This window comes from Macrotis lagotis, chromosome X (genome assembly GCF_037893015.1).
Source record: "Macrotis lagotis isolate mMagLag1 chromosome X, bilby.v1.9.chrom.fasta, whole genome shotgun sequence".
In the NCBI taxonomy this organism is placed as follows: domain Eukaryota; kingdom Metazoa; phylum Chordata; class Mammalia; order Peramelemorphia; family Peramelidae; genus Macrotis; species Macrotis lagotis.
The window spans coordinates 141660513-141678160 of NC_133666.1; positions in this window are offsets into that span (position 1 = coordinate 141660513).

The window sequence follows — 17648 nt, forward strand, 5'->3', positions numbered from 1 at the left end:
AAGATGGGTGGGTGGATAGATGGATGGATGGATAGATAATTGAATGGACGAATGAATGAATGCAAAATCTTTCCCCAAAACCTTAGGGACAGCATTAGATAGAAGGATAGATGGATAGACGGAGGGATGGATGGATGGATGAATGGATGGATGGACAGCTATACAACCTTTCCAGAATTTAGGGACATCATTAGAAATGAATCCCCAAAGCTGCCCTGACCCTTGGACAGGGTTTTAACCCCCTGGGTATAGAAGCAGATGACTCACATCTGCAGTTTTTTTCACCCATTGGGACAAGAGTCAAAGATGTGTTTGGGCAGTTAGAGGCTACATGTAAACAAAAACAGAAACCTACAACCTGCCACTCCCAAATTAAAAATCAGAAGCATATATTCTCACAAAGACAAAGAAACCTGGAAAGTTAAAGCCTTCTTAGCAGAGAGGCCCAGAACCAGGAAATAATTCTCAGTTTAAAAATTCTTCTTCTGTATACATGTGATCATACATCTAGAAGGGTCCTCAGAGGTCATCTTGTCTATCCAATCTCTTCCTTTTTCAATCAAGGACAGTGAAATTTAGAGAGAATAAGTTATTTGTCCAAGCTAGGAAAGAATTGATTCAGGATTTGAATCCTATTCCTTCAACTCCAGAGCTCTTTCCTTTGAATCATGTTTCCTCTCCTATTAGGAGTACCTCTTATTAGTAGCACTTTCTAATATATCTACAATCCCCATTGTGGATCACTCATAGACATGGAAGAAAGAACACATAATCTAACTGGGGAGGTCAAACAAGCACAAATGAAAACAGAGATCCAAGGTCAGGCAACAAATGTCAGGTTCATATGTCATAGGTGACAGATGAGTCATAGAGACCGTGAGACATTTGCTAGCTATGTGACCTTGTGCCAATTCATTTGCCTTCTCCTAGCCTCTGCTTCCTCATCTATAAAATGAGGTTAATGATAACCGTAGCACTTGTTTCACAGGATGGTTGTGAAGATCAAAGGAGGTACTATAGGGTGTTCCAAAGATTTTAGTGCATTTTTAGAATAAGGTATTAGAGTTTAATCTTTTGAACTATTAAAATTTAAAATTGCATTACAATATCCAGGACAGGCTTTTGCAAGGCACTTTCTATTATTGTTATTGTTATTACTCTAGAAAGAAGTACAAATTCCCAAATCCCTCCCAAATCTGTTTTCTAGCAGTCAACTGACCTGATTTCTTTTTCTATGTGCAATGAATGTATTTATTTGCCTATGAATGGGGTGGGATGCATTGGGGTGGTCAGGGAAGGCTTTGTGGAGGAGGTGGGATTTAAGCTAATTGCAAAGGATGAATAGGAAGGTTCCCAAAATTTGGAAGTGGGGAAGGAAGAATATAAGGAAGAATATTAGTATTACTATCAATAAAAGTAACATTTATTAATCATTACCAGTCATCTTGAATTTTTTTTGCAAGGCAAATGGGGTTAAAGTGGCTTGCCCAAGGCCACACAGCTAAGTAATTATTAAGTGTCTGAGACCGGATTTGAAACCAGGTACCCCTGACTCCAGGGCCAGTGCTTTATCCACTGCGCCACCTAGCCGCCCCCCATCTTGAATTTTATTCTGGACTTTGATGACTCTGGAAGAGAGAGTGAGGATGATGACTTTACACATCTCTGCCTCACTTAAATCCAATTCACTGACAAGTGAAGACATTATCCATTATCTACTATTTTACCTAATGATTTTACTGTATCTGTGATGTCATTGGTCCTTTTCAAAAATGAAGGATGAATAATAATTCTCTTATTACTTCTTGAGGTTATTCTTGGATACCTCATTGTGGCATAAAGATAATCTTAGGTTTTCTTTTCTTCTTTCTGTTTAAAGTTTTATTGACATGTTTTGTTTTTCTATGACAAGCATTTACACTTTATTCCCATTTCATAGAAGTCTCATGTAATGAAGTATAACAGTTCAGTAAAATTTATTTTAAAATCTTGTTTCAGTCAACAAAGCACAAAATCTGGCAGACTCTATGGAGTTGAAGGGGGTGCAAGTAGATTGTTAGGAAAACAGATAAACAGATAGGCATACTGACTAGAGATAGACAGACAGACTAACAGGTAAATGGATAGGTGAATAGATAGCTAGACAGATAGATGAACTGATACACAAACTGATAGAATAGATGATAGATAGATAGATAGATAGATAGATAGATAGATAGATAGATGATAGATAGATGATAGAGATGATAAATGGATAAATCAATGGATGGACAGACAGGTAGATATAGAAAGATGGATGAATGAGAAATAGGGATAGAAGATGAATGATATATATAGAGAAATAAATAGATGGATGATTGATAGATATGAGATGACAAATGAATGGATGATGGACAGAGAGAAAAAAATGGATGGATTAAAGACAGAGATAGAAAGATGGATGATATATAGAGAGATAAATAGATGGATAATGAATAGGTAGATATGATAAATGGATAGCTCAATGGATGATGGACAGATAGAGACAGAAAGATGGATGGATGAAAGACAGAGATAGAAAGATGAATGACACCTCACACCCTTTACCAAGATAAGATCCAAATGGATACAGGATTTAGACATAAAAAACAATACTATAAGCAAATTAGAAGATCAAGGACTAGTTTACCTAGTCCTTGGAAAGGGGAGCAGTTTATGACTAAGAAAGAGATGGAGAACATCATAAAAAACAAACTAGATGATTTAGATTGCATTAAATTAAAAACCTTTTGCACAGATAAAATCACTGTAACCAAGATCAAAAGAAATGTAGTAAATTGGGAAGCAATCTTTATAACTAATGATTCTGACAAAGGACTCATTTCTAAAATATACAGAGAACTGAGTCATATTTAAAAAAAAAGTCATTCCCCAATTGACAAATGGTCAAAGGATATGCAAAGGCAATTTACAGATGAGATCGAAGCAATCCATAGCCATATGGAAAATTGCTCTAAATCATTAATTATTAGAGAAATGCAAATTAAGGCTTCTCTGTGGTACCACTCACACCTCTCAGACTGGCCAATATGTCCAGAAAGGATAATGATCATTGTTGGAAGGGTTGTGGGAAATCTGGGAGACTATTACACTGTTGGTGGAGCTGTGAACTCATCCAAACTTTCTGGGGAGAAATTTGGAACTACGCCCAAGGGGCAACAAAAATGAGCATACCTTTGATCCAGCAATACCACTACTGGGTCTTTACCCTGAAGAGATGATGAAAAAGGGTAAAAACATCACTTGTACAAAAATATTCATAGCAGCCCTATTTGTGGTGGCAAAGAATTGGAAATCAAGTAAATGCCCTTCAATTGGGGAATGGCTTAGCAAACTGTGGTATATGGATGTCATGGAACACTATTGTTTTATTAGAAACCAGGAGGGATGGGAATTCAGGGAAGCCTAGAGGGATTTGCATGAACTGATGCTGAGTGAGATGAGCAGAACCAGAAAAACACTGTACATCCTAACAGCAACATGGGGGCGATGATCAACCTTGATGGACTTGTTCATTCCATCAGTGCAACAATCAGGGATAATTTGGGGCTTTCTGCAATGGAGAATACCATCTGTATCCAGAGAAAGAATTGTGGAGTTTGAACAAAGACCAAGGACTATTACCTTAAATTTTAAAAAAAGCTGATATCTTATTGTCTGATCTTGCTATCTCTTATACTTTATTTTCTTCCTTAAGGATATGATTTCTCTCTCATCACATTCAATTTGGATCAATGTATACCATGAAAACAATGTAAGGACTGGCAGATTGCCTTCTGTGGGGGGTTGGGGGGAGGGAAGTAAGATTAGGGGAAAAATTGTAAAACTCAAAATAAATAAAATCTTTAATCTAAAAAAGAGAGTCCCAGTTTGGCAAACTGAATAACCTCCTAATGACTTTGTTATTTTTCCATATTAACACAAGGTCTTTAAGGAAATAGGAGTTAGGAAGACCTGGATTTAAATACTGTCTCAGATATTTACTAGCTGTATGACCCTGAACAAGACATTTAATTTCTTTTAGCCATAGTATACTCATCTGTAAAATGGAAATGAGAATACCTGACAGGGATACTGTGAGGATCAAATAAGATAACTTGCCAAGATCATTGCAAGTCTTGAAGCACTATAAAAAATGTTGGCTATTCTTATGGTGGTTGTTCTGAAGCTGCTGCTCCCTGATACTGGCTTTGTGATGACAGGAAACATCCATCTCCTGGATGGAGAGTCAGAAAATCTCTGACATGACCCTGAGCAGATCATCTCCACTGTCCAGATTCAGGTTCTGTCTGGGTCCAGTCTAAGAAAGTTAGACTAGCAGAATCAACTAATATTCATTAATTAAATGTCTAGTATGTGCAGGTGGCTACTAGGGACTCAAAAATCAAAATAAAGTAACTGCATTCAAGAAGCTGACATTCTTTGAGAGGAGACAAAGATAGGGGGGATCACCACCCTTGCCGGAAAAACTTCCAGAGGTTCAGTTTGGTGGGAAAGCAAAGCCAGAAAAAGTTTTTAAACTGAAATGCCAAATGCTTTCTAGAAGAGGTGATAATCTTAGGTCAGAGTACCAGATTATGACAAAGGATCTTGGACAGAAAGAAAGGAAAGAAGAAAGAATGAAGAGGGAAGAAAGGGAGGGAGGGAGAGAGGGAGAGAGAGAGAGAGAGAGAGAGAGAGAGAGAGCGAGCTTTGTATCCAAAACAAGATTTTTTTCTGTGACTACATGGAGGAAAAGGAAACCAGCCAGTATGTCTCCCAATCTGAGAGCCACAGCCCAGACAAGGATGATTAAGCTTGGGCTGTGCTATATGTTACCAGTTGTCAACCTCTTTTCTGTGAGTGGGCAGGCTGGTGGAAATGGGGGGGTGAGGGAAGTGAGGTGGTTAGCAATCAGCCAGACTTAAAAACCAGACAAAACCATTTCCACATGCCAATAAAATTCTGAAAGTGAACAAATTTTCTGGAACTGTTTGGGGGCCCCCACTGCTGCACTTAAAACAAAACAGAAGGGTTGAAAAAACACAGTCTAACAATGGCCCAGGCTCAAAATATAATCTACTGGGCTTTGTTGAAGATGTCAGCATGGTGGGGCTGGCCCCTGAGAGGCCAAGCTGGGGGAGTTGGGGGAAGGAGGATGAGAAAAGGGAGGACGGAAGTTTCCGCCTCACCTGAGTCCCCAAACCTTTCCCAAGGCACCATGTATGCCCCGGTTGGCTTGGCATCCACTCGCCCACCCGCATTCACAGCCTCCTCTGGAAAAGCATTCACCAAGGGCAGCCAGGGAGAAACCGTGTCCCATCAGTGCCGGGAGCTGAGCTGCTATCCAATTTGTTTCACATGTCTTCAGCCAACTACGAACTTGAAAAGAGCTGAAAAATAGCCCACAAGCTAAAAGCTCTCTTGCCTGGGTTTAAAAGAGATTTTTTTCCAACGGGCATCATTCTGGCGTATCCGAGGCCTTATCTTTCCCTTCCAGGGAGAGGTTTTGCTCATCTTTCTTTCTTTTTTAAACAAACTGAGAAACAGGTGGGACTGTTTTTGAGTTTGGCTGGAGTTTGTTTTGGGGGCTTAGCGGTGATGATAAGGAAGCAACAGCTGCTTTGACAGCATGGCCTGGTTTGGAGATACTGGAGCTGTATTGACCTTGGCAAGGGAGGCGTTACAAGGGTGGCACAGTTTCTCATACTGGAGCATCTTAACTGAGCATACTTTCTGCAAAGAAAACATTGGAGAACCAATGGCTCAGATACTTGATGAATGAATCTACTTCTGCGATGGTGGGAGATTTTGGCCCACAAAGACTCTGGGACCCATAGAAATGTTCCTTTGACATTTCCTGAGTGGGAGCAGCTGGGACTGTAGAGATGTTTCCAAAAACTTTTTTTTTCCCAAATCTATGCTTTGAGTATGAGAGCTTCTTGTTGTTTCCTATAAACATTCAACATATGGAATGTACTTTCTCCTCACCCCTACCTTCTAAAATCCCTGGCTTCTCTGAAGGCCTTGAGGTTCAAGCATTTCTTTCACAAGGCCTTTCCCAATCTCTCTAGTTGTTAGTCCCCTTTCTTAATAATTCTGTATTTATTTGAATATATTTTAAGATTTTTTAATTATATAAATATTTTGTTTTCCAATTATATACAATAGTAGTTTCTACTAATCTTTTTTTTTTTTGCAAGGCAATGGGATTAAGTGGCTTGCCCAAGGCCACACAGCTAGGTAATTATTAAGTATCTGAGGCCAGATTTGAACTCAGGTACTCCTGACTCCAGGGCTAGTGCTCTATGCACTGCACCACCTAGCTGCCTTACCAATCATTTTTTGCCAGGTTTTGAATTTTGCAATTTTACCCCCTCCCTTTCTTTCCTCCCTCCTCTCCCCAACATAAGTCAATTTGATATGATATGCATAGATCAAAATTGAATATGTTGAGAGAAAAAATATCCTCCAGAAAGAAAATATTAGATAGCAAAATTATATAAATACGTAAGACAACTTTTTAAAAATTTAAGATAATAATCTTTGGTTTTCATTTAAACTCCATATTTCTTTCTCTGGGTACAGATGGAATTCTCTATCACAGATCCCCTAAAATTGTCCCTGATCATTGCACTGATAGAGTGAGTATGTCCTATTTGAATATATTTATGAGAGATATATGCCAAAATGTATTGTATAGACATGGCTTGCAGGTAGCATGGATAGATCTTTTTAGAATATGGAGTTGCCTAAATGAATAGACACGACTTTCAGGTAACATGGATAGATCTTTTCAGAAAATGGGGTTGCCTAAATGTATAGACATGGCTTACAGGAAGGATGGATATATCTTTTTAGAATATGGTGACCCCTCTCCAAAGGAGTCTGTGATAGCTGCTTTGAGAGAGGAGAAAGTTTATGATTAGACACTTATTCTTTCCTTTGCCTATGTCTAAGAGACATTGGGCTAGAACTATATCTATCTAGCCTCCTCAAATATTGTTGATCTAGGAAAATGATTGGTTCAGAATGAAAGCTGCTTCTCTGGTTGAGCTAAATTTCATTTTTGAAGAAGAACAAAGATGTCATGGATTGAAGTCTTGATTTGTTGTAAACTATTTCCATGAGGTAAATTTGTACAAAGTCATCAGCTTCACTCTCTAATCGAGTTATTGAAGTCCATTGGCAAGACAAAAGTCAAGATGATTGGCAGTAGCCCAAGATGCATCTTTGATATTTGACCAAACTGTAAGTGCTCCATAGCACCTGCTTCAGTTACCTTTATGGCCATTGGAACAAATTGTTCTCATCTGCCCATTCTACTGGGGGAAGTCTTCACAGACTTGGGGCAGACACCCCTCTAATTCACTGAAAAGTTGGAGGACTCAACCTGGTTTAGCTCTTCTGGTGTAGGGGTGTTCAGGGAAGATTAGCACCTCTGGTGTGAAGGCTTATGAAGGACTTCTCTTCTACCTTTGGTGTCCACCTAATTGACCCAGTTCTCACCTGGGGCTTCAAGAAGCTGTAGTATGTGCTGCAGTCACATCTTGATTGCATTTAAGAGGAAAGGCAACCCAGCTTAGGTCCTGCCTAGCAAACACTAAAGGACCATGACAAACAGCAAATATCAAGTAAATCTATTCATATAAGCAAATAATACACAGAAGTAGTAAGTTATGCAAATTAGAATATACCAGGGAATATTCAAGAGTAAATCATAATTGATTACAAAAATGCAACTCTGAGGTACCACTCACACCTTTCAGATTGGCTAACATAGCAGAAAAGGACAATATCAAAAGCAGGATGAGAGGTAGAAAAATAGAAACACTATTTGTTGGTGGAATTGTAATCTGGTCCAACCATTCTGGAGAACAATTTGCCCAAAAGTTATAAAACTGTGCATACCCTTTGACCTATCAATACCAAAGATGTCAATGAAAAAGGAAAAGGATATATATTTATAAAAAAATTTTTATAATAACTTTGTGGTGGCAAAGAATTATAAATTGAGGGGATATCCATCAAATGGAGAATGACTGAACAAATTATGATATGTGATCATGATGGGGTTTCAGAAACTTAATTACTTAGCTGTGGGACCTTGGGCAAATCACTTAACTCCATTGCCTTGCCAAAAAGAAAAAAGGAAAAAGAAAAACCTAGGAACATCTTATATGAATCAATGCAAAGTGAAGTGAGCAGAACAAGATCATTGTAATAATAATAATCCATGAAAGACTTAGTTACTCTGATCAATACAATGATCTAAGACAGTTCCAAAGAATTCATGATATAAAAAAATGCTATTCATCTTCAGAGAGAAAAACTGATGAATTTGAATGCAAAGTGAAGTATAATTTTTTCATTATAATTTTCTTGTCTTTTTTTGGCAACATGGCTAATATGGAAATATGGTTTCATGATTTCACATGTATAATTGCTATCATTGCTTGCCTTCTCAATGGGTGGGAGAAGGATGGGAGGGAAGGAGAGAATTTGGAACTCAAACATTTTTTAAAATTCTAATAATAACTGACATATTTTTAAAAGTAGATTAGTTTTTTCAATGACAGAGAAATAAGATCTCAACTTAAACCATGAGAGAATACCTGATCTCACCCTCAGAGTTCTCTCCCCAAAGTTTTTAGAAACTTAAAAACATAAGAAGTCAGTTTCCCCAACATGTCTACAGCTTCCCTTAGAGTTTCCTCTGTCCAAGTGTCTTTCATCTGAAGATTCTGTTGGTCCCAACTTTGCCCCTTACACAGGGACTCAACATCTGTAGTCTCTGCCAATCTGTAGTCAAGTCTCCTCCCACATATGCAGCTGTACACATAAGAATACAGGTTTGGTGGAAAACCCAGGCTCTATTCACTTATCTAAGTACACCTCATTCTCCTCCTGTGAATGTGAGCTCCTTGAGGGGAGGGCAGGGCAGTGTTTTTGTCTTTGTATACCTGGAGCCTAGCAGTACCTAGAATAATTAATAAACGTTAATTTTAAAAATGAACAGATGGATGAATGAAAGGGTATTGAGCAATACCTTATATGTGGGAAATACAAGCAGAGACAGAATCTGAGTGGGTTCAACATGTGGATTAGTTCTTTCTCTTCAAAAATCATACTCTTTCCTGGGTGGAGGAAGTGGAAGCAAAATATTTATTGAAACCACTAGTAGATGAATGCAAATTCTGGACTGAAAACTTTTGAAAAGACTTGAAGTTTGCTCTAAGGGGACATCTGAATAAATAAGGAAAACTTATTTCCATTTATGCTACTCTGTTGCAATATACCTCAAGTTTATAGACTAGAGCAGGAGAACAGATAACAGACTTTTACAAGTCTTCTAGGTGAGAATCACTCCGGAATTAGTTGGTCTGCTTTGTGCAACCTAAAATAAAATCTCTTGAGTATAGGTTGCTGCCATTATTGCTTGTTTTGTACAGTGAAAACTGGTCAGACATTGTGGGTGTTTAAATAAATATTTTATTAGTGACAATTAAAACTCCATTACTAACAAGTATTACGCATACTCTGCATTTTGTTTACTAAATCCCGGTGCAGTGATATAATAGCTGAATGACCTTGGACAAGTCACTTTCTCTACTCTGGTCACCATCTTCTCAGTTGCCAAATTATGGGGATGGGTTGTGTTAGATGATAGCAGGTTATTTTTTTTTATAGTTCTAACATTTTGCAATGATAAAATAAGGTAACACATACAGTATGTCTTGAAGGTGGAATCTGAAGTCAAGTCTTCCAGACTTTGAGAATATTATTCTATCCATTATATAATACTGCCTTCATTCTGGAACAAACTGACAAGCAGAATTTCACTACTATGACATGTGTTTGTGTTAACCAGAAGAGTTAAACTGAAGGAATTACAAATTAAAAAAAAAATTGCAGTGGCAATATTGACTTGTGTGGAAGCTGATTTTTACCTTCTTCTTACAACTAACCAGTCCTATATTGGTTATAAGTAATTGTTTTTGTTTTTCTTTTAAATTGGATGGGGTAGGAGGGGGGGATAAATTTATTTTTTTAATGTAATAAAAATTTAATCTAATTTTAAAAAATTTAATAAAAACCCAAACAGGATGAAAATCCATTCAGCATCACCATCTTTTGCTCTGCAAAGAAATGCTTGCTATATCATCAAATTAACAAGAATGATAGAAACCCCCTACTTGAATTTGAGGCACATAAAGCACATGTTGAGTCAACTCTCAACTATCATGCACAAACTGAGGTGAAGGAAAGAGGTACCATACTGATTCACAAGAAAGGTGATGGAGTGTAATACAAAGAACACTCCATTTGGAGTCAGGGAATCAGAGGAGCATCGATTTAAAGCTAGAAAGGACTGCAGAGGTCGCCCAGTCCAACCCTCTCATTTTACAGATGACAGGAATAAGACCTAGAAGAGTTACAGTGAACTTGAATTGGAATTCCAGCACTCCTACTCCCTACCTTTGTGACCTGGAGCAAATTACCTCCCCTACCTGTGCCTCTGGTTCCCTTCTATATGCAATAAATAATGGTGGTAGGCAAATTAAATAATCTCAAGGAACCTCTCTCATTCTAAATCCTATGATTATAATATATGCAGAGTACTCCTCAGTGCTAGTGCAATTTGAGGCTTCAATTAAAACTTAAAACTTTTAAAAATTGAGCTCTTTCAGTTTCATAGTAGTGAAATTCTTCTACATGTCAGATTGCTCCATAATGAAGGGTATTTTATAGTAGAAAGTTTAAATTTTGAGCTTCAATAGTCCAAAACTGATCTAACACTTTTGAGATACCCTGTATAATGCTACTATATTATATTATGATATATATGTAATATATTGTGTTATACACTCATATATTTATTATACATTATATGACATGTTATATGCACATCTATTTCTATTATATAAACATTATCTTATTTTTATCCTCTGATACAGAATATTCAGATCAGTTTCTTCACTTAGAGGGTGCAGGTAGAGACAGGCAGAGGAACTAATGAATATTCATGCATACAGGCTCTGCTTCCGAAGGAATTCTACCAACCCCTATGTTTAGCTTCATTTGACCTACTCATGATTAGAGTATTCCAAGGTGACTGTATTCTATTCACCATAGGTGGGAATTTCCAGATTCTCTTAGACATCTCAGTTTAAAAAAAAAAAACATCTCACAGCCCCCTAATGCCTTTAGGTCATCTAGAATCTGTTCACGTAAGTCACAGAATTGGTCTGAGCAGAGCTAGTTACCCATGATGCAGCTGGGTATGTGTGTGACTTCACTCCCCAAATCAAGTCCAAGTGGGGACCTGGGATTGCAGGGAGGTGGGGGCCACACATCTATTCTGGTTCTTGGTTTATCTAAGTTAATGTGTCTGAGTGGTTTGCATACATCAATAAGACCTGTAAATAGATCAATTGAGTGGTTTTGTTTCTTGAAATCTAAAACCTAACGAATACATTCTCATGATTAATGTTGAGGTAGGTGCAAATATGAAAACCTCCACTTTAAAGAGGGGGAAACTGAGGCTCAGAAAGTTAATTGTCTTGCCCAAGGTTACACAGTTGGTAAATAGGAGAGACAAGACTTGGATCTCATTCCTTTGACTCCAAGTTTGACTTCAGCTCTTTCCACTACTCCACTTGAGTCACTGGATTAAAATCTGGTAGGAAATTTAGAGATCATCTAGGGGGAGGGGTGTCAAACATACAACCCACTTTGTGAAACCCACAATACTCCTGAGTACAGCCCAAACCATATTAAAATACAATGGGAAATATTTAGCAAAATAAATTTTAAAAATATAAAGATAAAGCTAATATGTAGTTTTCTAAGTTAAAATGAGCCTGCAGAAACCCTATGGAAGTTTGACATCAGTGATCTAGGACAATCCCTCCATTTTATAGCAGAGCAAATTGAATGCCAATGAACCTATGATTCACCCAGGGTTGTATAGCTTTTAAGCAGCAGAGTTGAGATTTGAACCCAGGACTTCTGAATCCAAATTCCAGCATTTCCCTCCACTGCCATCATTCTAAAATTGAGAAGTTATCCTATACTTGAGAATTTTTATCAGTCACTCTACCTAACTCCATCTTGCATTAAAGGATAAATTGAATTACAGTCATCCTAACCACGACTTTCCCCATTATGGTTTTGATACATCATGAATCAGAATAAGAAATTAAATGGGAATTTTGAAGGAGAGTTGTAGAGGCCATGGTCTACACTCTAAAGTCAGCAGATGATGCAAAAAGAAGTTTAGAAACTCAGAAATACAATACACACACACACACACACAATATTCTATAATATCAACATATTTTACATTAATTACCAAAATAACCCAGACTTCTTCTCTAGTACAAAGGGAGGGTCAAAATTTTTTACATGAATTTGTGTAAATTCTGAGACTGTAGGGAAGTCACACCCCTCTCCCCCAAGATATAGATGGGATAACTGTAATAGATATAAGGCATGACCACTTCATCATCTTTGCCAAGTAGACAGTATGGTTCATGAGATCACACAGAGTCAACACAACTAAACAACAATAAAAAGCACAAGAACTAGAACTGTAATTTTATTGGCATTGCAAAGGAATTGCAAGGGAATGAGGAAATTCCCTCTCTCAGCAATTTACCTGAAACCTGACCTCCAGGTGATACAAACAAGACAACTCAGAATCATATCACTTCCTCTCCCTTATTACCAACATCTCTGGCCCTCAGTTTCCCTTTTATAAAATAAGGATGACAGATTAAATTATTTTTGAGGATCTCCTAAATAGTATATAATTTCTATTATATTTATATCCCTATTATATATTTATGATGTATATGTGTGTTTTATATTATATTTATATATTATATTTATATGCTATGTATAAATTTATAATATCATATTTATAGGTTTATTATTTGTGTATTATAATATTTGCATAATTATATAAATTTGCATAATAAAGTCAGATCTCAATACAGGTAATAATATATTAGTCTCAGAGAATTGCCTAGAGTACTGAAATGCTAGGTATTTTGTCCAGGGTCACACAGTCATTCTCAGAGGCAAGATCTAAATCCAAGTCTACCTGACTTGGGGGGGGAGGAACAGAGGCCCAGAGGAGTTGGGAATAAGAGAGGGAAAGTAATTTGATTCTGAATTCCACTTGACTGTCTTTATTCCATACACAGAGCCAATGGAGTCCCAAAAAGAAATTGACTCAAAGGAAAATCTTCTATAATTCATTTGTATATAGTTGTTTGCATGTTGTCTTCCCTATTAGATTAAAAGGTGGCACTGTCTTTGTCTTTCTCTGTATCTCCCTTGCATAGCACAGTGCCTGGCCTACAATAGTTGTTTAATAAGTGTCTATTGACTGACTGGGTTGCCCAAACCATCTCCAAAAGGAAGGAAAGGAGAGCGTTCTTGAATATTAACCAGAACCAGCACTTAATTCTTTGTTAGCTTAGCCATGAGGTCTAGCAACGCGAAGCTTCAAACCACTTCCAACACTAAGCAAACACTTTATCTAATTCCTTTTTTAACACACCCTGAAACATACCCAACTTCTACCCACTATGTCCAGTCCCACCTCTTCACTGGGAAAAGTGAAAACAATAATAACAATCAATAGTAATAGAAGTAGGAGGAGTAATAATAATAACAGTAATTGTAGTAATGATATTAACAATTATAACAATCAATAATAATAGCAATAATTGTAGAGACAGTATTATTCATAATAATAGTAATCAATAGCAGTAGTAGTAATAATTGTAGTGATAGTATTAATAATAGTAATAATAACCAAAAGTAATAATAGTAGTAATAATAGTAATTGTAGCAATAGTATTAATAACAGTAATATCAATAATAATAATAGTAATAATAATATTTACTATGTTTTGGACACTGAACTAAATTCTTTATAATTATTTTCTCCTTTGATTCTCACAGCAAACCTGGGATGTAGGTGCTGACATCTCCTTTTTACAGGTGAGAAAACTGAAGCAAACCAAGGCTGACACTCCCACAGCTAGGAAGTATCTGAGTTCAAATTTGAACATGGGTCTTCTTGACTCCCTGCCCAGCATTCTATCCATTGCCTCACCATGCTGGAAGAATATTATTGTTAGTTGGGCATGGTGGTAGAGGCTATAATCTCAGCTACTGGGGAGACTAAGGCTGGTGAATCTCTTGAGATTGGGACCTCTGAGATGAAATGATCTAAGCCACTGGGGTGTCTGCACAAGTTCATTTTTTTTCTTCACCTAGTTCATTTCCAATACAGTAAGCCCTGAAAGCAGAAAGGGCAAAGTGGTCCAAATTAAAGCTCCCTTGCTAAGCAATAGTAGGATTCAGTCCTACCCTTTTGGTTTGAGTGAGATGGGGAGACCTAATCTTAAAAAACAAAAACAAGAAAAATTAGAAAAAGGAAAGAATGTCACTATTATAAGGCAAGTCTATATTGGGGATGACTCAGAAACCCAGGCTGGGGACCCAAACCATCCCCTTGTTAACTAACATTGAAGTCTACTGCCCTCTCTCTCTCCCTAAATCCCTCCCCACTAATCCAATGCCTGTTTCCTAGCAGCCAGCTGTCCTGATTCCTTATTCTGTGTGCAACGAATGTATTTATCTGCCTGAAATATAGAAGGAATGTTATGTATACCTTACGTGGCAGCTTCAGGCAACATAAAAGAGGGTAACACTGTATGACAGGAGAAAAATTAAATGCCATCTGAGAAAATTCCCTTCATCGGGAGAAAAGCTGTTGGCCTTTTGGGAATCATCGAACTCTTAAGGGGGAGCTCATGGCTGCTCATTGTCCTCCGGAAAGAAGACATCTTACATATTTATAAGATGCATTTATGTCCTTTTCACTCACAGGAAAGCTAGTCTTTATTTGTCCTCCTCTCCCCCACTCCCATCCCCCAACTAGGAGACAGGAAGATAAAGAAAAAATGAGAACATTATGTCCACTGAATAAACCTTTTCCCCAAGAACATACATGCATCAGGACCACAGTGAGCTCAGCCCATCCATCCTCCTGCACAGAACACATTAAGGGTTCTCCCCTCAAGAAACATTGAAGAAGTTAAAATAAACCACAGTCCAGAAATGGGAAAAGCTGAGATTTAGAGCAATGTGGGCTTGGCTTGCTCAGTGACCTTGGGTCAACCACTTAAACCCTCTTTGGCCTCAGTTTCTCCATTTGCAGGGCAAAGCTAATCATACTTGAGCACACTTAGATTGATCCAGGGAAAAAAGGGCAGGACGAATGCAGAGAGCTGTTATTTTATTACTATTATTAGTTTCACCATATGAGAGGATTTTTAAACACTGATGCTGTCTCCTTTATTTTTAAAATAATAATAATTAATAATAATAATAATAATACAGATTGAAGGGAAAATTGACATGATTCTGGGACAATGTTTTGCTTGAAAGGGCTTGGGCTGCATGAGCACATAGCTGACCTGAGCCTCCTCTCCTCCTGCTGCAGGGAAGGAGAGGCTGTGGATGATGCAGGGTGGTGTGCTAGAGAAGGGCATTGGGTTTGGAGCCAGATGCCCTGGATTTATATCCAAACTTTGCTATTTTCTTTAGTGATAGAATGTTAGCCACCAGGGGCTGGAATTGCTTTACTTTTGTCTTTGTCTCCCTACTTGATAAAAGTTTGTTAAAGGGTTTTGTTTTTCTTCCTTTTTCAATGGGGGGGTGGAAGAAAAGGGAGGAAAAAATGGATTTTTATTGATTGAAAATTTTAATTTAATATAAAAAATTATGTAGAGTCAAGAAGGTAGAGCTAGAACAATTTATACAACAATACTATAAAGACAAACAACTTTGAAAGACTTAAGATCTCTGATCGATGCAATATCCAATCACAATTCCAGAAGGCTAGTGATGAAGCATGCTGCCCATCTCCTGACTGAAAAGGGAAAGGGAAGGGAATAAGAAAATCCTTTCTATTTGATTGGTGTTAACCTTAAGCTGCTATGAGATACGTATTTTCAAATGCACCCAGTATAGTAATTTGCTTTTTTTGGCAATATATTTTGTTATGATAATTTCAGTTCCATTGGAGTTTTTTTGGAAAATATATGCCAAAATGGTTTGCCATTTCCTTCTTCAGTTCATTTTACAGATCAGCTAAAAGTGTCTGAGGCTGGATTTGAACTCATGAAGATGAGTAGTCTTCCTTGATTCCAAATTCAGTGCTCTATCCATTGATATATCTGGCTACCTTACAAACAATTGAACAAATAAATACTTGCTGATTAACTGATAGCTTGATTAACCCTCAAGCAAGTTTTAACCTCTTTGGACCTCAGATTGTTCCATCTCAAAACCTAGGACCCTGAAAGAGTTGAAAATACCCTCAAACTATCATTTTGAAGGGAAAGAAATCAACTTTTTTTAAAAAAAAAAGATATAATAAATAAATGAATGTGTCAGTGGAATACATTTTGCTTTACCACAACAAATATTTCTAGCATTTAGACCTGCTCTAGCCCCATCCCCAAAGCTCATCCTTGAAAAGAGTCCAGCAAAATCTCCCCCCAGTGTGAATGTGACTGATCGAACTTGTCACCTTCCACTTTTGCAGTCAACCGATTGTTAACAGAAAGGAAAGATGTATGCTTCAACTTTGGCAGCCTGGTACTAAAATTGTCCACGGTATTTGAACTGCTTGCTTTTTAGTGCTGTTTTTATTTATGTTGTTGTGGCCATTGTGTATATTGTTCTTTTGGCTCGACTTTCTGCACTCCACATCCTGCATCACTCTACAGAAGATTCCCCCCCTCACCTTCCGTTCTTCATTTGCTTCATTCCTCAGGGCAGTAATATTCCCTTGCATTCACATTCCACAGTTTGTTCAGTTGTTGCCCAATTGTTGGGCATGCATTTTGTTTCTAGCTTTTTGTCATTACAAATGACACTGCTTTAAACATTTTTGTACACAAGGGCATTTTCTTGCTGTCATTAACCTCTTTAGGGTATGATCCCAGGAGTACTTCGCTGGGCTAAAGGGTATGAAGAATTTGGAAACTTTTTTGCATAATTTCAAATGTTTTCCCAGAGCACTTGGAATAATTCAAACAATCAGATACTATATGTCAACAGTAATGGAGCAGCATGCCTTTCTCCCAGAGCTTCTCCAATAGCGAATTTTTCCATCCTTCTACTATCAACTTCATTCATTTGATGAGTCTTGAATAATAATTCACTTATTCTAATTTTCATTTCTCTCTGAGTGATTCTAAAGAATTTTTCAATTTTTTCATAATTCAATTTTTTTTCTTTTGGAAAGTGCTCATGTTCATATCCTTTGGCTACTTGTCTACTGAAGAATGACTTTTAGTCTCACAAATTTGTATAAATTCCAGAAAGATTCTGGATGGTATTTTTGTCAGACATGTTTAATGCAAAGATTTTTCCTACAACCTACATTTTCTTCTAATTCTAGCTGTATTGATTTTACTTATGCATAGCCTTTTTCATTTTAAATAATTGAGATTATTCATTCTTTTAATCTGTTCTGTCCCAAGACTGGTTATGAATGCATGCCCTTTTCCTAGCTTAAATTAGAGGGTAAGAAAATA